The 25,395-nt window shown below is 37.4% G+C and overlaps 2 protein-coding genes across 9 annotated transcripts in view; one reads left to right on the top strand and one right to left on the bottom strand.

Annotated features, from left to right (window-relative positions):
- The window catches only part of SYNE2 (spectrin repeat containing nuclear envelope protein 2), a 413,158-nt gene extending 405,198 nt beyond the window's left edge, over positions 1 to 7,960 (bottom strand). Inside the window, exon 1 of the mRNA XM_064486012.1 lies at positions 7,729 to 7,960. The gene's annotated coding sequence lies outside the window, so the exon portion shown is untranslated. The remainder of the gene's footprint in view (positions 1 to 7,728) is intronic.
- Positions 7,961 to 7,962: 2 nt separating this feature from the next.
- Positions 7,963 to 25,395, top strand: part of WDR89 (WD repeat domain 89) — a 39,700-nt gene continuing 22,267 nt past the window's right edge. For 2 of the 8 annotated variants that reach the window (XM_031453831.2, XM_010976661.3), the window contains exons 1-2: positions 8,033 to 8,161; positions 18,172 to 18,308. The gene's annotated coding sequence lies outside the window, so the exon portion shown is untranslated. Of the gene's footprint in view, positions 8,349 to 18,171; positions 18,309 to 21,413; positions 23,106 to 25,395 lie in introns of those variants that run through there. The other 6 variants (XR_010380995.1, XM_031453833.2, XM_010976666.3 and 3 more) reach the window with 6 other exon arrangements.

Raw genomic sequence — 25,395 nt, 5'->3', positions numbered from 1 at the left:
CATACAAGATATAGAAAATGGAAAAAATTAGTGGGTAGCCAGGGTCACAGGAGAGGTTTGTATAGAATGGAAGAGATTTACATATGCGTAGGAAGAAGGAACAGGTAGAACTGGGGGAAAGGCTGAAAATAAAGTGAGGGCACAACTGATGATGCAAGGCGTTAGAGGACATGTGATTAAGTGCATGGGCAGAGATCAACCTCAGGGCACCCCTGAGGTTCCTAGGGTTCCCTTCTTGTAACCTCTGCTCCCCTTAAAACAAACACAGAAAACATCCACCTATAAGGTTTTGGTCTTGAACTAGGATCTGTCTCTCTCCATCACACCAGGAAACAATAATTTGTTGTAGTATATATCCTAAAATATCAATTATTCAGTCCAGAATAACACAAAGGAAACTTCATTAGAAAAGTCTAAGGCGGGGAGGGTGTAGCTCAGGTATAGAGCACATGCCTAGTAAACACGAGGTCCTGGGTTCAATCCCCAATACCTCTGTTAAAAAAAAAAGGTAAATAGATAAAAACCCAATTATCTCCCCCAAAATAAAATAATAAATAAAAACTTAATAAAGAAATAGAAGAGTGTAAAGTTGGCTTTGGCACTCTGAGTTCTTGTTCCCACCGAAGTCTCCCTGTCAGTGTGTGGTGAACTGATCCCCCATACTCTGGTCATCCAACAGTAACTATTGTATAAAATATCCACATGTGTGCATGTGCGTGTACACACACACATCTCCCCCAAAGCCACTATACTCTCAGGAAGAATACAGTTATTCTGTTATTCTCCATCCTCTTAGCCTGCTTTATTTTTCTCCATAAGAGCTGGGCTGATTTTCAGCCGATATACTTTAGAATGGCCACATCAATTGCTATGGCATGGAAATACTCTACTTCTATGCTGGCAAACAAATAGCTACTGCCCCAGACCCGAGCGCATCCCCTGTTCTTGCTATGCTTGCATCTCCTAGACCTTCCCGTGGTCTAGCAACTAAAGGAACACCACCAGTCACAACAAGGCTAAGGCTGGCCCATGTTCAGGGGGGTATGTGGGGAACATAGTCACAAGCTAAAGCTTGCATACTAACACTTTATTGAGAAGTTCAATGTTAAAGGAAGTTGGAGTGAGCAGGAAAAGGGAAGTGAGTCAGAGAAGACAGAGAGAAAATACAGGGGAGTACAAGGGATGTGAAACCACACCAAGTATCACAACCAGCCATATCAGTGGCTAGTTGGCTATGGAGTACATACTCCATAGTACTTGTCATTAGCTGAGATTACATTATATATATATTTTTAATAGATATTGCCTCTCTGCCCACTAGAAAGTAAACTGCTAAAGGCAGGGACTTTGTTTAACATTGTAACTCCACAATGTAAAATATACTAGGTAAATAATAGGTGATTGATAATATCTGTTGAATGAATGAATCAACTCATATTAGGGAGAAGCATTTTCTAAACAAAGCACATTTTACGTAAGTTCCTGGCCATAATAGATGTAGTATTTTATCTTGTTTTGAAGAGTGTTTTCCATTCCTCATTTTCTATTCTCCAGTTTCCTAATCACACCCAGACGCCTCCTTGTATCTAAGAAATGACCACAATGGTGATCATTTCACATCACAGCCAGCTGCCTCTAGTTCTACCATCTATCTACTCAAAGACCCAGCAAAACTTTGAAGTTCTTGCTTTTCCTTATCTTAGCCGATCAAATAGGCAGTCAAGGCATCTAGAAGGAAAAAGATTTGTTTTCTCCTACACACAGCATTCTCTCAGGGGCAGGGGACAAAGGTTATAATTTAGCCCACTCACACTTGGTGTTTATTGATTTACTTATTTATTGAAGTACAGTCGGTTTACAGTGTTGTTAGTTTCTGGTGTATAGTATAGTGGTTCATTTACATATATATATATTCCTTTTCATATTCTTTTTCCTTATAAGCTATTATAATACTTGGTATTTATGACTTTGCTTTTTGAAAGAAACAGTTCTCTTCATTGCTTATGCCGTTCTAAGTAGTATTCAAATACATTTTTTGAAATATATATATATTTTTAACATGGAAGGCTTACAGGAAAAATTATTACTCACTAGAAGTTTAAGTGGGAAATGATTATCAAAAGTAGTCAGTTTTACCACGTATAGATTTTCAATTTTGGAATTTAAGGGTGAGAAAATGCTAATTAATTAGATTAGTATATTCAGGACTGAGACTTAATCTACTTAATGTTCCTTTCCTCTTCTAAACGTTCACTTCATCAGCCTGACAGCAATCATCTGTAATCATTTATAATCATCTGATTACAAACTTACTCAAGCTGCTGACTCTCACTGTGACTGTTTTATTTCCTTCATCACTGCAACATATTTCTTTAAGTGAAATAAAACATGGCTTTGTTGCAGTGTGATATTATTATTGCACAGGCATTAAGATGCTGGCAATCATGATCAGATCCATCTTTATCATGCTTGTTACAATTTAGGATATTATTTAATCTGGCAAGGAAATTTATTTAATATAATGCTTAGAAAATTAAATCCAACCTCCTACTAAATACTTTTCTAGGATAAAGATGAGAGAGAATCAAACAATATATAAATCCAAGTGTAGGCAATGAGTGGGGAGAGCAGTGGCATTTGGGTCTGCAGGCTAAAGTTTCCAGAAAGCCTACAAAAGAAAACAGAAGACTTTCATATTCCTTTTACAGCTCAGACAGTTTTGTATTTACCATCACATTCATTGGTTGGAGATCACAAGAAAAAAAAAAAAAAAAGAAAAATCCTAAGACTATGAGATTAGTCAAAGAGTGTGTATTTCAGCTAAGTTCACACCAACTGTCTTTTTATTACTGGGCTCCACTCAGCCTATAACTTTGATCTACTTCATTTAAACTTCTTTGGTTCTACCTCCTGGCTGTTGTACACTCCTAGTGCTATCATTTAAATTTTTTTTCTAATAATTTTCAACTACTAAAGGGCTCAGCAAACATCCTTTTCTGTCATCCTTCCTATAATCTCTCAGAGCAAGTGGCACAAGTGGACCAAATATTGGAACCTGAACCAATAGTTCCTGAATGTCCACATTGTGTCAAGCACTGTGCTGGGTGTTTTATTTACATTATGTTAATCTTCATAAAACCCCCGAAAGGGATATATTGTCACCTAGTGAGTAATTTGAGTTTAGAGAGGTTAAATAACTTGCTCAAAATCAAATACCTAGTTTTGAGCAGCAGTCCTTATTAAAATATCTGCCTATTGTAGTTATGTTTCAGAGAAAAAGTCCTTATCATTTAGAGATACAAAGAACAACATTTACAAGTGAAATGATGTCTGGAATTTGCTTATAATAATCTGATAGACATGGTGGGAATGTGGGTGACAGCACAGATACATGTAAGTTTAGCCATCAGTTAAAGTTGGGTCATATACGTAAGGGTCCATGATATTTTTTTTCTACTTCTGTATACGATGGAACTTTTCCACACTGAACAGTTTTTAAAAGTAATAACCTGGAAAACAGAATTACAAAAAAAGAAAGTGTAAATGTCTAGTAGTGTTCACCTTAGCGATTCAATAGCTATGTCCTTCTAGATCTTGAGGAAGTATCCTGGATCAACTTCACACGCATGGGCAAACAGGCACTTTCATAACATTTTTTCACCAGTACTTTCATAACTTACTTAAGAAAGAAGGGAATTTATTTTCCTAGCAATTATTAAGATCCAAAGCTGCTCCTTTTGGTCCTAACCATACTTCTCTGTTTAAAATAAACCATGGTCCTAACATTTAATTAAATAGAAGACCTAGAGACTAGTTTGTTAAATACTCTGGTCTTTCTTCTTCTCCTCTTAACTCAATTTAGTGAGCTATTTGACTATTTGTTCATTCTTTTAAACTTCAAAGTGGCAGGAAGAGAACAAACAGCTTAAACCAGTCAATTCACCACTTTTGAGCAGCCCTGTGAAGGGGTTTTCTGGAGGTAGGTGGTATTTTTGATTAACATAATTATCAGTTTCAGTACCACCTCTGCCTCTTCCCCAACTTTGTCTAAACTAAAAGGGGTAATAGTAAAGTCCATCTGAACACTGAAGGAGTTAAAATACAATCACTACCTTGAAAAAAAGTTTGGCATGGTGACTGGTATACACCAGCTGGCACCTGTTACAGGAGGTTCTAGCCACCACTCCACCTTCTGGCTTCAAGGGCATTGTTGTTGACATTTTCAATAGCCCAGAGCTGGTAATTTATGAGGAAATATTCCTTATATAGTAGAGGCATGTATATCAAGGGGTTAGCCTTATTTACTAAGAAACCTCTGTAACTGACGACTTGGGCAAAGTATTCCTGGTGCTAAGGAATGGAGCCAAAGGCTTCAAATGTAGGCTGTTAGGCCAACATCTCAAAGACTAGACAGCCAAAAGAGGCAGGGAGTTAGACAGGTAGGCTGGAATGAAGTTTGAAGGTAGAACTGTTCCTTCTGGAGGTATTTTCCCTGAGAGTGGAAATAGATTGGTTTGTACATCCTGTATGCTTATACTAACCCACTTCCCAAATTATAAGACAGTGTCAAACATGGTTTTCCGGAATGATTTCCAAGCCTGAAACCTGACTCTCAAATAATGATATGAAGTTCTTGATCTGTGTGTTGCTGTGAAGGTATTTTGTAGATTTGATTAACATTCATAATCTATAGATTTAAAATTTTTTTTTCTTGGAGAAGGGAGATAATTAGGTTTGTTTGTTTATTTACTTATTCATTCAATTAGGTTTGTCTGTTTATTTACTTATTCATTCATTTATTTCCTGGGGGTACGGGGGATTGAACCCAGGACCTTGTGCATGCTAAGCACATGCTCTACCACTGAGCTATACCCACACCCCTTCAATAGACTTTAAATAAAGTAGATTATCCTAGATAATCTGGGCAGGCCTGATTCTATCAGTTAAAGGCCTGAAGAGCAGAACTGAGGTTCCCAAAAGAAATTCTGCCTGTAGATTGCAACTTCAGCTCACACCTGAGAGTTCCAGCCTGCCTTTCCTAACACCCTGCTCTACAGATTTCAGACTCGTCCCCTAGCCAGCCCCAGCTATTTAAGTCTATTCCTTGCAAAAATCTCTTACTACATATCTCTTAATGGTTCTATTTCTCTGGATGGGCCATGATACAGTGGTTGAGCCTGAGTATTTCTAAGTGGTATTATATGTAATCTAGATTTTGTATTTTAACAATAGCAAATACAATTTTTTTGTGTGTATATAAGAGTGAGCGTATGTGGGGGGTATATCTATATATACATGTGTTCTCTTTCGACTAGACTCGACCTTCAGTTCCTATGTCCCTCCTTGTAATGTCCAAGAATCCTGAACAAGCATTCTGCTAAGGCAGTTTAGCCAGAATCACCCTTTCTCAATTTCTGAGTGAATTTCTCATCCTTCACTATCCCCGAGGTGATGTCTGATTACGCCCACCTACTTTCAGTAAGAATACTGTTGAGTGATGCAGCAATAATCCCCTTTACCCCTGATGCTTCCTTTTAGTAATTTTCCATTCTCTGGCTCCTTACCCACTACTCTATGGCTATAAATTCCCACTTTTCCTGTTGTATTCAGAGTTGAGCCCAATATCTCTCCCCTATTACAAAACGCTATCATAGAAGCCCCTCTTGAATAAAGTCTGCCTTTCTGTCTTTAACAGTGTCATGAATAGTTTTTTTCTTTAACACCTCCAGACTTTTTTGATCACATACTTCTCAATAAATTTATTACCATTCATTGATATATATAGTTAGATTTCAAAAGTTTAGAGTTATATCATATTCACAATTTTTTAAAACATAGAAATAAAAAGAAAAATGTTGATATTAAAAAGTAAACACAAACAGGGGTTGCAGTATTCTTATCCTGTATCTCAAGAGTCATCTTGCATTTATCCTGATTTGAGGTCATTCTTCAAATTTATTTCCCAACTGACAGTGTACAAAGATGATTCCAGGGCTCACATCTTAAAAGGTAGTAATGGTGCCTGTTTCAACTTCTACTTTTAAAATCTCAACAGCAACAAAAATTATTCAAGTTTTTCTTTTTAATATGGAATGCTTTGGGAGCTTCCAAAAGACTCCAAAGGAGTGAGCACTTAGGACAGTTAATACAGATCAGCCAAATGCATCCAGGATTCAGTCACTCAGCTTATTTATCACTCTGCTGAACACTACTAACCACAGAAGCAGTCTTGATACCTGCCGTTTTTAATGGTTTTTATTCTTAGTCATATGAATTTAACTAATATCCCAAATCGATCACACATTTAAAATAGGAGGCAAAAGGAAAATACTTTCAAAATGCTAGCTAATGGAAAGCATTAAAACTAACAAATCTGCATTTCTGTCTCAGGGTGATTTTTGTATCCATATATTTCACTTAGCACATCATATAAAATATTAAAGGAGAAATAGAGTGCTGATTACACCCAATTTGGCTCTTTATTTATTGAGAACTTTTAAAAAGTTATGTCTCCCATGTTTCACTTAAAATAAAACCTGAAATCTTCTCTTATCACTTAGAAAAAAGGCACAAAAATTATAATTTGACTTTTTAAACAAAAAAGCAATTATTCCAAGCATCAGTCATAGAAGCAGTTTCTGCTTGGCTTGAATCCTCTAAAGTGTACTTAATTTTCAGTCCAGCAACAAGCCCTGTTTTTTCTTACACAAATGAAAGTTTGTATTACATATCAAATATGAAAACATTTGCTGGGAAAAGTTTTGGTATTTATAGACTGATTTTTTACTTTCGCTAAACACAAAGTGATGAAATATCACTAAGTGTGTTCACAGAAGTGAAAGGAATTATGATTCAGTAAAGGCAAGGAAAGGGAAACTCTGCCTAAAACCAACATGTTTAGATTACGACTGAAAATGGGCTTTGAATAATATGCAATGTGTGTGCTTCCTGAAATTGGTCACGCTTGACATTTTAACTACAGCACTACTTTCCTGTCAAGACAGCAGTCAGTTCTTCCTGTCATGCCAACACTTCACTTATGTAAACTGCTATTTGCTACAAAACAGTATATATAATTGTTAAATTTAGAACAATTATCAAATATTCTCGAGTGGACACTAATAAGAAAATCAGAGACCATTTTTGTTGTAACAGCAAGAATTTCAAAAACCAATACTTTTTACTATCCGCTTAGTACGTTAATTACGAATATCAAGCAAGCGCCACTCACGGCAGTAAAATGCCTGAAACACTTTACAAACATACATGAAGTCTTTCCAGTTTTCCTAAGAGTCCTTTGGCTTTAAAAGTGCTTTTAAGTGAAAGGATAAAAAAGCACAACGGAACACATCAAAACCACAGACGTCAGCAGGTGTTAACAAGGAAGAACCCAGCAACAACCACCGCATTTAAAGCTATTGGACCTGAGCGCCCGTAACTACAAATCCCGGAGCTCCCTGGGGGTCGAGGCGGGGCTATCTTCAAATTGATAACCTTTTCAGCCAACGACACAGCCGTGCCAAAGAGCGCGTGAAAGGGCTGGGTGCTCCGCATTCCAACAGTGAAGTCATACAACAGTGAAATTCTGAGCGTAAGGGGGTGTTTCAGGGTCAAATTCTAACTACTGAGTAATTATCGGCCGCAGAACCTTCCCGGACCCTCTAGCAATTCTCCACCCGAGTCTGGCTCGGTGGGAGTTTTAACGTCTAAACGCTGAAGGGAACTTACGTTGCCCCGTGTCGACGGAAGGACCCAGTCGCCCGAGGAAGAGGCGGGACTCGCTTTATTCTTGCCCTTTATTGGCCACGCAGCCAGGAGGCTCAAACCATCATCACCACCAGTGAGTCGTAAAAACTTCCGCTGACGTAACGTAAAGGGCGGTGGTGTGCGGCGCTATAACGGAAGCTGGGTCTACGCAGGCGCAGACATCTTGCTTTTGTCCAATCCGGAGAGAGGCCAGCTCGTGGCACTTCTTCCCGCCCTGCCGACTCACCTCTTCCGCTTCCCCTGGGCTATGGCCCTCCTCCCTGCTACTGACCAATCACCTGCATCCTTCTTTGTGCCGTTATCCAATGAGAGAGGTGGAGGGTGGAGTTCCGGTCGTCCGCTCTGCGCCGAAGCTGAGCTCCGGTTCTCTTCAGCGCCAGTTGTGGGCTTGCGGGTGAGGTATCTAATTCTCAGGGCTGGACTCGGCAGATTCTCGGGATGGGCAGTTTTCTTGGCAGGAGGCGACAGTGCGGGTAGAGTCTAGAACGCCGGAGTCACTGAGCCTATAACTCGAGGAGCGCCGAGGGAAATGGGGAGGAGGTGAAAAGGGGGAGCCACGTGTTGGGGCTTCTGGTGCATTGGTAGGAGCTCCTGAGTCATACCGGTGTTGTCCCTGCCTCCCCCCCCCCCCCCCGGGCTTCCAAGGGTTATGTTTGTGTCGCCGAAGCCGCCCGAGCACTTCTCTGGGCCATTCTTCGGTAAAAGCAAAGCACCTGTTCCTCAAGTGTTCAAGAAAGGGGATCCAGGACCTACTTTTCCCCTCCCCTCGCATTCTTTCCTGTCTACCTCCTGGGTTTGTTAACTTTCGGAGTTAGAAAGCAGATTTTCATTTGGGAAGGGACGTTCTCGAGTATATAGTACCAACTGTGAGACTAGTTACTTTGTAAGCACTTTACGTATATTATCTCATTTAATCCACATTGCTAGGTCTGAAGGGGTAGGTACTGTTACTGTTTTCATTTTCATGCGAAGAAACTCAGATATGTTAAATTACTCGTCCATGTGTTCTCTTCAGCTTTTCTCTGACTACTTAATTGAGCTTGGCATTCGGTTTTCATGCACATAAAATTAAAGTAAAAGGTTGCTCATGTTTTCTTTTCTAACTTGAAATTATTTTGAAAGTTAATACAATATACCTAGAAGTAAATGGATTGTTGTTCTCCAGGTAAAATGACGTACGTAGTAGAAAGACATCGGAGTAGGAGTCATTTATTAACCTTTGGGCAAGTCACCCTCTCAGCCGCAGCTTCCTCAACTGCAGATTTGAAATCAATACCAGAGTCCACTTCCTAGACTTGTGAGGATCAAATGAAATAATGAATAGAAATTACTGATACTAACTACATATGACTACTTTGGCTTTTCAGATTCTTTCCTCTACTGGCACTTGTGTTTACATTTAGGTCCCACCTAGATAATCCAGAATAATCTCTCCTTCTCAAGGCCCTTAACTTAATTACAAAATCCCCTTTGTCATGTGAGGAAACATTCACAGGAATTAGATCTTGTATGTTTTTGGAGGGCATTAGTTAGCTTGCCGTAAAAACGATAAAGAAGGATAAAACAGATCCGTATCCCAGTGCAGCTTGAAGTCTAGTAGGCTATCCTAAAGAGAGAGAAGGAAAAAAAAAAGACTTCTGGATTGCTGTGAAAAGATCCTTCTAAATTACCATGGGTTGGTGCTTCTTCAGCTTTTCCACTGGAAAACAGAAGAGGTAAATAAATATTCCTGTGATAATGTGGACATGAAGCCTGACTTAACCCCTGAGAAGAGTGAAATTTTGAATTCTAATCTTCTATCTTAAAAATTCTTGTGAGTTTTGCATTCAGTTTTATAATATGCCTATGTTTGATACTGTTTTGAATTATTGCCACATCATAACATTGCCGTTCTATGGCAACAGACTGTTATTTTGTGGCTTTTTATGATTGCCAGTTTACTGTAGTCATTGATGTGTCCTCTAGTTTAAGAAGCATGACCTCAGATGATGGGGATTTATTACAAGGAAGCCATTTAAGCAACCAAATAAAGACTCTGTCCTGTTGTTCCTAGAATATGCTGTTAAGGTGGGAATATGCACTAGACTTCATGGAGAACTGGATTGATAGTCCCTCATTATTGATCCTCCAATCCTTCCAGCAAGGAGATAGTCACTCTGATGACTTCAGTTTTTGATCATAACTTCAGAAGAAGACAACCATCTGTTGCTCTCATGTCTGGCTGGAATTAATAATTCTCTGTAGACAGGATTTAATTAGTTGGGTTTGTTACCATCCAGTATGGATGCATTGGAATAAGATAATATTTGAAAGATCCCAGCTCCAAGTAGGCATTCAGCCATATTAAGAACTATTTAGTAACCATCTCTGCTTTTTGCATGGAGATGGAATGGAACAGGGCAGAGAGAAGCACATGAGGAACATTTCTACGCAGCAGGCCTAGAGGAGGGACATTTCTATGCAGCAGGCCTAGAATTCGTCACATAGCTCCACCTAACTAGTCATCTACCCTAGTGACTGGCTGGTGAGTTAGCAGTCTGCTTCAATGGGCAGTACCTCTAGCCAATTTCTTACTATATTATTCCCTGATGGAGGCACTGGGGATTGAACTCAGGATCTCATGAATGCGAAGTGTGTGCTCTATCACTGAGCTATATACCCACCTTGCCTCCTAGCCAACTTCTTAAGACTTCTCCTCAGCCTTCAGTTTCTTCACCTTATGAAGCCTGTCTGCATCCATATGCCTCCAGACGACCCTATTGAATGAAGTCCTTTTTAGGTGGGCTCTGTACCTATGCCATCATCAGGTCCACAGGAATAAGTCTCACATTCTTTGGCCAGATAATAACAATGCAGTGCAGCTATTTGTCCTTATTCTCTTTGAGTAGGTAGCCAGCCAGTGTCTTGGACTTTTCAGGCATGGATCTTGTATCTGCAATCTACAGAGTACCAGATCAAGGTCTGAGTTTGAACTACTCTCAACGTGTGGTAAAGTGGGAAAGAGGAAAAAAAATTCCACAATATTTTTCCACAAATAACTTCTTCCAAAAAAGTTCCTTTTCAGCTTCTTTAGTGCTTTTATTCTCTCAAAATGGGTATCAAGCTAATGATTAAAAAACTAGTTTTAGGCCATCTTTGCAAGTCTGATGTTGGTGGTCTACCACATAACTTAGGGCTGTGAGGCTGGAGTATGCAGTTATAGGCTACCAAAATTTTTACTTTTATACACTTAAGGTCCAGTTTATTGAGTGTCTTCTTGATAATTATCTAACTGATTTTTAAAAAATATACCAGTAATCCAAACCTAAGGTATTTCACTTATGTGTTAAGTGTTCCTCTTTGGTTCACCAACCCTGTGTGTTCTTTGGCTGGGTAGTAATTCAGGTGAAATAAGTATAGAGGAATGGACATTTAAAAAACTATCTTGGAAACTGGTCATCTCTGGAAAGCTAGCTAGCATTTAAGTGATTGAGATGAATGGTAGTAAGAAGTGATTTTTTTTTTAACTCCTGAAAAATAGTATTATTGTAGTTACATGATTTCACATTTATACATTTAAAATTGTATTCACTTACCTTAAATGAAGATTTTTCTTGAGTTCCAGGCTCACTTTGGCTGAATTATCTGGTTCGTTTCAGCTGGATAACTTGTACATCATACAATAATGAGATTTTTGGCAAAACAACATTTTAGAAGATCATAAAACTTCATTATTTTTTCTACTATGTATTTTTCACATTTTCTTGGGCTAAGCATTAATTATTATGAAACAACTTGAAAAAGTATATATCTTAAAATTTTGGCAGCATGATGTGATAGAAGAAACACTTGGAGTCAGAAGATCTATCCAGACCATGTAAAATATTTAACTTTTCTGAGCTTTAGATTACTTATTTGTAAAATAATGATATACATGTCCTACTTAACTCTTAGAGTTATAAGAGTTAGGTGAAATGACAAATACTATAGTCTTTTGAAAAATGTGATTCTTAAGCAAAATTTAAGGTTATATTAAATATCGTGCCTTAAAAGTGTTCAAATTTAGCATTAATTCCATTGTGGACACTGGTTCATGTGATTCTTCTTTGTAAGTTTTTTGCCATTTCATAAATTGACTGGACCAAAAAATGATACAAATCCTGTCTGTTGGGGGAAGGGTATAGCTCAGTGGTAGAGTACATGCTTAGCATCCACAAGTCCTTGATTCAGTCCCCAGTACCTCCATTAAAAAAAAAAAAAAAGCCTAATTACCTCCTCCCAACAAAATAAAAAAAAAATCCTGTCTATTAAGTCTTTTAGGTTAATATTAGTGTTAATTAGTATTAATCTCCAGATTTAATTGCTTTATCTTGCCAACAATAAAATTTCGTAAGAATTAAAAGAAACCTCTTCTTCCAAAGAATAATAAGTTCGGTGTGCCATTATAATTAAAACTGTTTTCCTGATAGTTTAGATTAGTTTACCGTATCAGTTAATGTATTTTTTTATATGTTCCTTTATATTAGTATGTATACTGAGGTAAATGATGGGTCCATTCTCTTTGTGGACATTCACCTGATCATTATTACTTTTTATTGGCTTAATAAAAAAGAATTTCACCATTCCTTGAATTGCAACAGAGCTAGTTGTTAAGAGTACAGATTCTTAAACCAAACTACGTGAGTTGAATACTGGTTCCAGTTATTAGCTCTGTGATCTTGGGCTGTTTACTTGTAACTGTTTTATGCTTCAGTTTCCCCATTTGTGAAATGGGATAACTATAAGTACTTTGTAGGCTGTTATGAGAAGCAAATGAGTAAATATTTGTGAAGTGCTTAGAACAGTGCCTGATAAACACTATTAAATAATCCTTTCTCAATGATTTTATTCAGTATCATTCATCAAGAATTAATGTGAAATAATAGCTAGAAAAGGAAAAGCTCTAGATGATGGCTTATATTTTAAATTTATTATTATCTTGTAGCTGATATTTTAAGTCTTTTTTAAAGCCTATAAATACTTGGAAATATGCTCAACCAGGCAACTAAATGGATTTCACATCATTGATATTACCACTGGCTTTGAAAAACTTTATTAGTATTAAGACTTTCCACATATATATGTGCTTTAAATATTTTAACTGTATGTTGCTTGGTTGTAGAATTCATTTTGGTTAGTGCAAATAAATTATAGTAACACTGCTTTACATTTGAATGGCCATTTAAAAATCTTTGTAAAATATGTCCTTTCTATCATTTGAGAGCAGTATAAGAAAGTATTTAAGGGTTTGGGCTCTGAAACCATATTTGAGTTGCAGTCCCTGCTATGCATTTGTGAGCCAAGTGACGTTTGGCATATTACCTACCTTTTCTAAGCTTTGCTTCCTAGTTACAAAATGTGGGCAGTAAATATACCTACTTTGTAGGGTTGCCTGGAGGGTTAAATGATATATTATGCATATAAAGCATTTAGAACAGTGCCTGGATTATAGCAAGAGTTCAGTACACCTTAGTTACTGTTAACGTCACTGATGCATACAAAAGAATCAGTAAATAGAAGTGGAAATGTGAGGAGTCCAAGATTCAGATTAGATCAGTGATTTACTGAAGATCACATTCTCCCCCCGAAAATAAGCTCCCTCACTTCTAGTGCAGATCTTTTCCCATAAAAACTGTCTCCTTTTCCACTGTTAACACCTGTCAGCTCACTCATAATGACTAGGTCGAGCTTAGAGACACGTTCCTTCATTTCCCATTGTGTTTCCAATTCTTGGCTGCTTGTTAGAGTATTTTTATCTTGGTTCTAATTCTGTCAGACACTACCCTTTCTTCATGAATCCTTCAGCCCTGTGTTACTCAGACCTAAAGTTGTTAGCGTGCATGACAGGCATCTATTTTTAAGAAAAAAAGGAAGAATAGATACTGACGCTAAATTTTTCATGCGGTTAGTTTTTTTTTTAATGTGTGATTTCATTAGCCTGTCATTAATTTGTATTTAATATAGCACTGAATTGTATTTGCGCAGCTATTTTATTCCTTCCAAACTTTTCCTTTTTCACCCTGAGATTGTAAAGTCAAATAGAAGTTATTTTTGTAGGACCTAAGAAAAGAGTTTGAAAATCACACAAATACCCTGATCCATTCTAAAAATAGGAAGGATACAGTTTATGGATCATTGGGTTATTTTTAAAAATCTTGAAAGATTAAATTGATGTATCTTTTGGCGTTAAAAACATGTTTATATCATATAAGCAAAGCACATAGTATTTAGTGTGTTATACTGGAATTTTGAGTTTGTTTGATCCTGTAAAGTATTTTGTAAAAAGAAGAGTTGCAATTTTGAACATATCTGTTCAGAATTTGGGTATGTAGGACTAGTTATTGAATTACATTCAAACCAGTAGGTGTTTGTTGAATACTTTCTGCATATAGTGAACTGTGTAAGACTACAGTGAGGTGATGTTCCCAAATCCTAGACCTTCCCTTAGCTTCCTCAGTTATGCCTTCATGATGCTTTTTGTGATATTAGGAGGTTGAATGAATTGACCTCAAACTGTGGTTATGAGTGTTTTATCAATATTGATAATATTATTACTATTTGATTTCTTCAGAGAAGGTGCAGCTCCTTCTAAGGCTTGGTCTGCGTATGTGTGTTTCCTGTCTTTGTCATTGTTTTACATCTATGGGCAGCTCCTTATCTTTGCCTCTTTTTCTTCCTCTGTTGTGTGTATTTGTATTTTTACACTCTTCTCATGGGAAGTTGGATTTCATGAGGTAGGCTGTGGAGTTAGTCTCAGGCTGTTAAAGGACTGCTATTAGAAAATTGGGAAACACGATTCCTGACCTTAAGAAATTTATACTTTACACTGGGGAGAAGACAATATGAATATGTAAAACATAACTAGAGATAACTAACAGTTTAATATATTTAATAAATGATTGCTCTATGAATAACAGTAGTACTGTTACTCAAGTAACAAAAAGATTTTGTAGTATTGGTATAATCTGAGCTAGACCTTGAAGCACGGGTAGGACCTAGATAACTCAAGAAAATGATACATGATTCTTGGAGAGAGTAGCAACCCTCTTCACATTTGTATTGTGGGAAAAATATCTTCTCCATTAAAATATGAGTCTGAGGTTGTCATAAAATATAATGCATAATTCACATGTCCAAAGGTCTGCAGCCCATGCAGAAACAACGAAAGAATGTATATGATACTTTATAAAAATTAAGTATTTAGTTTTATATGCTTAAGTAATGTTTGTAAAACCATATATTTGCTTTTATTTCTGATAAACTGAATGTCAGTAGTTTTTACAACAGGAAATTGATTTCTAAGAACAAAACTCTTACATGATATTTCTCCTGTGGAAAGTAAGAAATTATCCCATTCTTGCCATCTTTGTCCAGGAATCAGTTAGATGTTAAATTGAGTGTTTCCTATCATGCTCTGTATCTGGGACACAGGAGTTATTGCAGTTGCAGTGAGAGGTAATGTAAAATGAGGAGGATAGTGGCAGGACAGACAGTGAGGAGATGGATGTGAAAAGTGATTTTCAAGATAGGCTTTATTAGCTAGTTGAATCTTGTCCTATGTTTCCCTTTAATCAAAGATGATTCTGAAATTTAGAGCCTTAGTGACTGAGAAGATTGTACAGTTAACAGAGATGAAGAATGTATGTTTGAGTTATATTTTAAGTGAATTTAATTTGAAGTTTTGGTAGCACGTTCAGAGGAGGAGGTCTAGGCAGCCATTAGACATAATGCGTTTGAAATTTTGAAGAGTGCTCAGGGTTGAGGATAAAAGCTAGGAGTTCACATAGAGAAAATAATTTATATTGCCAGAGCAAGAGAGGGAAAGAACAACTAAGAAGAATTCAGTCTCAGTTATCATGGGTAGCAGGGGAGATTTATTCTGTTTATAGAGACTTTGTAGTTAAGTCCAGAATGACTTTTTGTGTGTTTCTCTAATTTTTGCACATGTTGCTCGATGGCAGTAGTAATCAATGCTAGAGCAAGGAAAGCAAGTATTAAAGAGAATTTGATAGCTTAAGGCCGAGCTAAACATTTTCACATGTTTAGTAAAGTTAAAATTGACAGTACATTATTTCCAGTCCTTTTTATCCTTCATATCAGATCTATACAGTAAGTGTGAATTTTTTTTCTCTTACTATCTGCTTTTGCAGGATAATTCAAGAATTATGCCTTTTGTTGGTTATTTCTCTGATATCAGGATCTTTCACTGTTCAGAGGAAAGGAAATGAGTTTAGAACTTAACTAGATTCTGATCTTCCTGTGATATGGCATAAAATGGTTAAGAGAGCTGTTCTGTCCTACTGAATCTTTACACAAATATAAATTTATGTTTATGGGTTTGAGGGTTTTTACCACTGTTTTGATTTCTATTTCAACAGATCCCTTTTAGAAATTCACCTAATTTGGAGTAATAAATAGTGAGCCTATACCTTAAAATGTAAAAGAAAATGTCTTTATTGATTTGTTGATGTTTATAAAATACTGCCTTTTTTATGGGAGGTATGTTGACATGATTATAAGCTTTTCAGTGTCAGGAAGCCTCATTCTGGCTTAATCTTGTTTCAGCCGCTGGTTATCAGTGGAAATTTAAAGAATTATTAGTATGTTAAAGTGTCTTTCTGTTTGGTGACTTTGGTAGGTAATATTTCTGCAGATTTTCTTTAGAAATATCTAGTCTACCTGTGGGCCCCCCCCCCCCCCCCCCCCGTATACACACACACACAAATATATTCAGTTCAATCTCAGTTATCATGGTTAACAGCATGGGGGATATGGTATATCTTAAATCTAATTGTTTATTATGCAAGGTTATCATTTGACACTATTGCGTTTCTCTGAAATTCTCTATGCTGGCATTTACTGATCTTTTTTAGGCCAGGCATCATTCTGAGCACTTAACATGGTAGTAATTATTTCTTATAACAACCCTATTAGGCCAGAACTGTTAACCCCTGTTTAAAGAATAAGAAGTTGAAACACATAGCTAGTACAGCCAGGGTTTGAACCCTGGCAATCTGGTTGTATATCCATTCTCTTAACTATTGTGCAGTACCTATTTCTCTAAGCCTCAGTTTCCTTATCTAAAAAGCAGTAATAAAAAGATTATCTTTTAGAGTTATTGGTGGGGTTAAAGGAAGCAATGCATATGAAGAGACTGATATAGGAACCTAGATTTGATGGTCAGTTAATACTAGCTGTTTGGCCACTTTCCTGGGTTTCCTCCAGTTCTTTTCTTTTTTCTTTGTTTCCTTTATAAGTTTTATTTCCCCTCTGCCTATTTCTTACTGGTGTTCCAGGGTTCTATTCTGGACCTGCTGCTTTATATCATTCTGTATAATTCCCTTTCAGGAGGTTTATCACTTTCCTACTTTTTGAGTACTGCCTACTTCCTATAGTGTGATGACCCAATTTTATATTTCCCTCCTGAGCTGTAAACTGATGTGTTCAAATGTCTGCTGTACATCCTCTCTTGGCTACCCCCACACGTCCCTCCAGCTTGATATGGATAAAAGGATTTTAATCCAAAATGGAACTGAAGGATATCAAATAGAGAATCTCATACATGTGCCCTCAGGAAAATGAAACTTAAAGACTGAGAGACTGATTTCCCATAAATGCCTGGTTTACAAAAGATTGAAACTTAACTTCTGACCAGTGAATCTCTCCTCATCTTTGAGATGGTGATCTCTGTGTTGTTCCTTATTGGACTCTCCCCTTTTGCATACCTTGCCCATGAATGCAACCTAGCCTAAACCTTCAGTGGACTCACCTGTAGCTCACTGCAGCCTGCATGTCCTGAATTGCAATATCTCTGCTACTCCAGAGTAAACTCAATTCTTGGTAACTTGAGTTTGCATCAGTTTATCTCTTTTCTTTTTTTTTTTTTAATTTTCTTTTTTTTTTTTTTTTTTTTTTGGTATTTTTTTGTTTCTTTCTTTTTTTGTTTACAAACCCTTGTGTTGAGGGCTGACTTTCAATAGATTGCAGCAAGGGAGCTGTTCTGCTATGTAGGAAACCCCAACCCAGAAGCAGGTCATCTACAAATGGTTTAGCACCAGGTTCCCCATGAACATGTGGTGTGTGACTGGTGAGGGGGTGGCTGCCTTTCTGGCCACGCCCTGTGTCCCAGGACAAAGGGCTCTCTGCACTGGACCCTGGTCCCATCGCACCATGTGGGCACGCATGTGACGGCCCGCTGATGGGGACGGTGAGGGACCAGCTATCTGAGGCCAACCAAGGCTCCTGTGGTGCTGTCGTATCATTCCACCTGGACAGGGTTCTGATTTAGAGGCATTCAGTCATAATCCCACAGATGGTAGCTTCGCCCCATTGGCTCCTCAAACAAGTACATACACCAGATGTCTGAGGTTTACCTCTTTTCTTTAGGTTGACATTACATGGTGTCATAAGTGGGATCTGAAGGCGCCAACCGTCAAGAAACAACAGCCTCTGGATTCAGGTGAAGTTCCCGCACTTGAGTCCTTTGCTCTTTGCTTCTGTGAGTTGCTGTAACTTTCAGTTTGGTAAGTCTCCTCTCAGATCTCAAGCTACCTCCTTTTGGTTGAGCTTTCCTACTTTATTCAGGATCTAGATAGGAACAGCTCGTCCTTCTGGCAAGTACTCTTTTGTTTCTGATAATTGTATCCAGTCATCTGAATGTTCTAAATGTGGTCCTCCTTGGGGAATCCTGGCTGGTTTTATGTTAAGCCAGTTAGGGTCCTTCTTCATGTGCCTGTTTGACTACCTAGACCAGTCTTACTAGGGATAATGTAGCACTCTAGCAGCCATTATGTGAGACTTTAATCTCCCCAAACTTGTTTTCTTTGAACTAAGTTAGAAAATTGTGGCCACAATATTAAGCAATCCAAATGGGATAGTTATTTTAATTGGTATCTAGAGGCTACTAAACATTCAGGATTCTAAAATTGTCTCCTTACTGTTTCTAAATTAACTGAAGGAAATAAATAACCAAACATGAATTGAAAAATACCAGAGGCCTCTTCCTCATTGCTAACCAAGGTCCTTTCTAGCCCCCCTGTTTTACCTCATCTGTATCCTTCTTTGGCCCTCTCTTTAGTCTCCCCTCTGTCTGAACTGACTTTCTTCATGGTACTGAAACTGCACCAAACTGAGCCCATTAAAACCTCCTTTTACAAAATCAGACCTTCTGAGGATCCTACTAAAAACTGTAGATTTCCTGTGCCCTATTAACAAAGGCCAAAATTAGGGCTATATTTAAGGGTTTCCCCAAGGTAACTGAGAATCCTTGCACATTTGTTGAGGAATTCAATATTGTAACCCCAGCCTACCAACCTGGTCTCTCTGATCTCTATCAGTTAGTCTACTTGCTTGTTGGAGAAGGCCAGGCCCCATAATGGATTAAAACTACTGGTTGGGGAAACCCTGAACAATTTCTATGGTTAATGCTAAACCAACCAGTAGCCCTTGTATATGGTCACGCTCATGTTATAGCCAAAAGCCACACAAAGCCATCCTTAGAGCCTCCCCAAGCCTGTGGACTGGAATAAAAGTCAGGTGTGCATCCAAAACTTGTAGAATCCTTTCATGACTATTACAACAAACTCCAAGCCTTTTTTTTTTTTTTAAATATGTATCTTTATGGAAGTATAGTCAGTTTACAATGTGTCAATTTCCGGTGTACAGCATAACGCTTCAGTCATAGATGAACATACATATATTCATTTTCATATTCTTTTTCACCTTAAGTTACTATAAGATACTGAATATAGTTCCCTGTACTATACAGTATGAACTTGTTTATCTATTTTATATGTATTGGTTAGTATCTGCAAATCTCCAATTCCAGTTTATCCTTTCCCACCACCTTCCCCTCCTTGGTAACCATAAGTTTGTTTTCTTTGTGAGTCAGTTTCTGTTTTGTAAGTAAGTTAATTTGTCTTTTTTTTAGATTCCACATATAAGTGATATCAATACGGTATTTTTTCATTCTCTTTCTGCCTTATTTCACTTAGAATGACAATCTCCAGGTCCATCCATGTTGCTGCAAGTGGCGTTATTTTATTCTTTTTAATGGTTGAGTGGTATGCCATTGTATAAACATACTACAACTTTTTTTATTCAGTCACCTGTCGATGGACTTTTAGGCTGTTTCCATGTCTTGGCTATTGTAAATAGTGCTGCTTTGAACATTGGGGTGCATGTATCTTTTTGAATTAAGGTTCCCTCTGGATATATGCCCAGGAGTAAGATTGCTGGATCTTATGGTAAGTCTATTTTTAGTCTTTTGAGGAATCCCCATACTATTTTCTGTAACGGCCGCACCAAACTACATTCCCACCAACAGTGTAGGAGGGTTCCCTTTTCTCCATAACCTCTCGAGCATTTATCAAACAAACTCCAAATCGTTTTCAAAGAAAATTTTGGACTCCCTATAGATGTTCAATCTATTCAGGTGGCTTTTAAACTCCATGTTTATAAATGCCTACACAAAGACTTGTCCTTGTTGGTCAAAAGAATCTGTATTGAATAGGAGACAGTGTCCACTTCTGACCTTGTCAACCTGGCTACTGAATTAACTTACACCAAAGAAGATGACTTCAGAAAAAAGACAACCAAGATTTTGAATCTCCAACACCAACAGATAGAAATGCCAAAGTAAATCCATCCTACAGGACTGTGTCATTATTGCAAAAACCTAGCCATGGAGGATTGCTGCAAATTGAGATCCAAATAGACCCAACCTCCTAAGAACCAATTAAATCCCTTGAGAATAGTAATGCTTTGGAGAATTAGTCTTTCCACAGCATACTCTCAGGAGACGAAGATATCAAATACCACACTTTGCATCCTGGGGACTTTGTTAAAAAAGGCATCTCCGTAGAGTCTCCCTCCAACATAGCAGGTGTTGCTGACTGACTCCTGTGTCACCAGACTCCAAAGGATGGACTCCTGGATTCACGTGCCCCTTCTAAAAAAAGGCCACCAAACTTGAGTGGATCTGCAACCCACCTGGTGATTCAAAGCTAAAAATTTCTAAGGACTGAAGCAGGTGACATCAGAAGTAGACAGTTTTCCCAAGATATCCAGACCAGGCCTGTGTCATGCTGCTTAAAGTTCTAATTGTCCTTTCTATAGCTTTCTTGCCACCTTTTTTTAGCTTTAATGCATCTCTTGGTTCCCACCTTACAAAAACTCCTGGATTCTGCCAACCTTACTGATTGTTTGGTTTGTGCCAGAGCTAATAATACTCATGATGAACCAGAACTGGTGGCCTGGCCATTATCCTTAGAAGGCTGGCAAAATTTGTTTGGCAGAGATGCATGGTTTTTCCTTTGGTACCTTTGAAGCAGTACATGTTCTTCCTGCTGGCAAATTAGCACCAGACATTACAGCAGTCCATTTGGTTCCCCACCCTGCCGATGAAGGATAAAGCCTTCACCCAAAGCTCTTCCACTTGGGTTGGAGTAACAGAACTTGAACAAGCAGTTCAAAACCTCTCCATAATCATGGCAACAACCTGTGATACTGCCTATCAATTTCTAACTATAACACAATATATTCAAGTGGCTTTTTCTTTGATAATGTTAGCATCACTCTGTTATAGACCATGTTTTTTTTTTTAACTCCCTTCTTTTTTTTTCTTTCAGTTATTAAAGAACATTTGCTTAATTTTTAAAAGCATCTATTCAGAATTAGAAAAAGAAGAAGTAGTAAACATAGAGTACCAATTCAAGAATTGGATTATTCCACATTGCTACTAACTGTTCCAAATTAAGACATCTGGTGACTAGGGAAGTTTGGTTTCTCTCTGTTTGGTTAACCAGCTGGTTGTTCTGGAAAGGAAAAAGAAGTTCATTGGTGAAAGAAATTGGACATTCACAGACTTACTTTAAAGAATGACTTTTGGTGAAAGAAATTGGACATTCACAGACTTACTTTAAAGAATGACTTTTGGGTGGAAGATTTACTTGAGAAACTGGACATCTGAGGATGTTATTGAGGAAAATGTCTTTGTTTTTATAAAGATGCTTTGAAAGTTATATCTGGAACCTGAAAGATAATCTCATAATTCACGAGAAAGCATGTGTGTCATTCCCTCCCACCCCCTTCCCTTTTTCCTTGGTAACAAATTCCTGCACTTTTAAAAACTGTGCTTTCCCTAAGAATTTTAGTGTATTTAATGCATAAAGTGCCATATGTTGCTGCAACCAGTATCTTGAAAATTTGTGTGAATAACATATTCAGACTCACTAAGCAGGATTAATTTACAGAGACATTAAGTCTCAGTCATTAATGAATATGATACTCAAAATTTCATTGAAATTGTAGCAGATGTCAGTTCAGCATACCTTCCACTAAATATTCATCACTTCTGCCCAATTTAAAGCAAATGGCCCTTTGGTAAATTGTTTTAAAGCCAAGTCTGTTAGTTTAACACATACACATACATTTCTCTAAATTTTTGGTATAAAAGTTTTCTGGAAAGTGTTCTGCTGAAGTGAAACTAATCGTGCTTTTTATCCCAAGGTATTGTTTTCTCTAGGACATACTGGCGATGCGTACGAATGACTATTCCTATTTCACTCTTCTCAGTTTTTCTGAAATACTAATAACCTGTTTCCTAAGTTTTACGCGTGCAGTTTTGCTTCAGATAAACTGACATTAGAAATGCTTGATAAATGTAATGTCCAGTATAGAACTTTTGTGGCTACCATTAGATTTTTCTTGTTTGCCACTGTCCTTGCCGCTAGTTCATGACATTAGACATTAGCAGCTACTGCTTCCAAATGCTTCCCCTTTAGAAAAAAAAAAGTATGGCATATATTTATTATACAGGTAACATGGTCTACCCCTGTTTAAAAAAAATGTACTTACAATAGAATGTAGTATATTGTAGGCAGCATAGTGTAGGAGTTTATGTGTGGGCTCTGGAATAAGAATACTTGAGTTCAGAAACCAGCTTTACTCCTTGATAGCTGTGCTTTTCTCGTAAGTTTAATAAACGTAATAGTACTTGTGGGGTTGTTATGGGGTTATATCATCATTAAAAATTTTAGCAATATTGAAAAGTAGTGGAAAGAAGGCAACACATCCTCTAGATTCTCTCTGTCTCTCTCTCTCTCCAGATAATTGAAATACATTTTATGAACATTATTCCAAAGACCTTTCTGGTATATATACAGACAGGATGAACAGAAGCATGCAGATTAGGAATAATTTTATTAAAGTAGAATGGTATGTTAAACATTTTCTCAAAATAGTATTACATATAGTTTAACTTGGATTTAGTAAATGAAAAATAAATAAAATGAAAAAATTGCTAAAATGTGGGTGTTTCTTCAATATAAGAGATTAATTCCTTTCAAAATTTGAGTTAACCCAAAGAAAAGGTAAATGATTTTAAGAGGTTGGAATTATTATACTTTGGAGTTTTTTAAACTACATGTTTCAGATATCTACACAACTGACTAACTGATGCAGTCAGACATAGGTTTTTCTGGTCACCAGATATGTGACTGAGAAAGTCAGACTCCTTTCATTTTGTGGCTCCACCATCCTTTAGTGCCTTGGAGTCTCCTGCATCCAGCTGGCAGATGGGTGAAGAGATGGTGAAGAAGGCACCACCTCTTGATCACCTGGCCCTGATACGACATGTTTCACCGCTACTGGCAAAAACTGGTCATGTGCTAGGGTGAGGCAATCCTTGCTGGGGGACCTGGACTCTGTTTTCTGTTCTGGAATCCCATGAAACGTTTTATGCCAAATCCCAGGTATATCCCACTCCTACTGGCTGCTTCTCATTTCCTAAACTTAGCTTGGCGGTAGGTCTTAGAAATATCCTTGCCTTTGCTGAGGCCCTGCAGTAGGAAGAGTGATTATTCCTGAGACTTGTTCTGAGGTTGCCCACCTACACCTCCATTGGCTTCTCTCCAAATTTAGGAATATTAGTGAAAACCTTGAGATTTTATTTTTACTTTCCTCAGTACGACTTTGGGGAAAGTGGTGCTGTTGGCACAAGGAAGGAGATTGTCTTGAGCTCTGCTATATAATTTCCAATTTATAATGAAGATAAATCAGAGGTGACTAGGACAGAGGTTGGTGGTGGTAGTTGTGACTGTCCTGTCTGAGCCATCTCATGTCTGGAATTGAGATTGACAGAAGAGCTTTTTGGCACAGGAACATTCCTAGTGTGTAAGTACCTGTTTTTTCCCCCTATCTAGAACCTCCAAACATCCATGGTATGTGTCAAGGGAATTTTTTTTTTTACTTTTTATTTTGGAATAATGTTAGGTTTCTAGAAAAGTTGCAAAGATACTATATACCTTTCACCTGGCTTCCCAAATGTTAATGTGACCATAATACATTTGTCAAAGCTAAGAAATTAACACTGGTACAATACTATTAACTAGAGTTTATTTGGATTTTACCAGTTTTCCCACTAATCTTTTTTTCTGGTTAAGAATCTAATCAAGGATACCACGCTGCACTTATTCACCACATATCTTTAGCATCTCCTCCGACTCCGCAATCTGTGACAATCTTTCAGACTTTCACTTTTTCATGACTTTGAAACTTGAAGAGCCAGATATTTGTAGATTGTCCCTCAGCTGAGTTTGACGTTTTCTTAAGATTAGCCTGGTGTTATGAATTTTTAAGAAGAATGCCACAGAATTGGACTGTCTTTCTCATCACATAACACCGAGGGACAAGTGATGTCAACATGATTTACCACCAGTGATGATAAGTTTGGTCAGTTGATTTTGGTGGTGTCTTCCAGTTTTCTGTAATTGAAGTTATGTCTTTTACTGTTTCCATACTCTGTTCTTTGGAAGCAAGTAATTAAGTCCAGCCTGTGCTCAAGAAGGGGAGCATTGAGCTCCACCTCCTGGAGGGAGTTGTATCTGCTTATATCAGTTGGAATTTTTCTCTAAGGAGGATATGCCCCTTTTGTTTTATCGCATTTATTTACTTATTTAGTCATTTATTTTTATCAGTATGGATTCATGGGTGTTTATTTTATTCTTTGGGTTATAATCCAGTGTTATTTTCATTTTGTTGCTCAAATTGGTCTCGAGTGACCAGTGAGAGAACTTGGCTCTTGTGTCTTTTTTTTTTTTTTTTTTTTTTTGAGGGTGATATTTTGCTTTTGATTTATTTTATTTATTTATTTTTGTTGAAGTATAGTTGACTTGCATTGTTGTGTTTGAGTCTTTTTTTTTTAAGCACTTCTTTACTTTGAGGCACTACTGGATACTCTGTGCTTGTATTTTCCCTGTCCCAGACCTAGATTCAGCCCATTTGTCCAAGGAGCTCAAAGGGTATTTTTAATAGTGTAGATCTTAAGCCATTCTGATTGATACCCCACTAAAAGATAAAAATCTTTTAGAAGTTCACTGAGAACTTAAGTTTCACTTAAGTGAAGCTTTGTCATCTTCTAAAACATATTGAAGTTCATTTGATCTGTAGAAATCTGTTTTTCATTATAAAATGAAAAATAAAATCTTAAAGAGCACAAACTCGATATGTGATTGATTTATTCAGAATTGGGTTATTGGTTTGTTATTTGTGTTCATAAAATTTTGCATATTGATTCACTTTTTAAAAACAGTTTTAATATAAAAATAACAG

The sequence above is a fragment of the Camelus dromedarius genome, chromosome 5 (genome assembly GCF_036321535.1).
Source record: "Camelus dromedarius isolate mCamDro1 chromosome 5, mCamDro1.pat, whole genome shotgun sequence".
Classification (NCBI taxonomy): domain Eukaryota; kingdom Metazoa; phylum Chordata; class Mammalia; order Artiodactyla; family Camelidae; genus Camelus; species Camelus dromedarius.
Note: the sequence above shows the minus strand (reverse complement) of the source record. Positions and strands in the feature narration are given on the sequence as shown.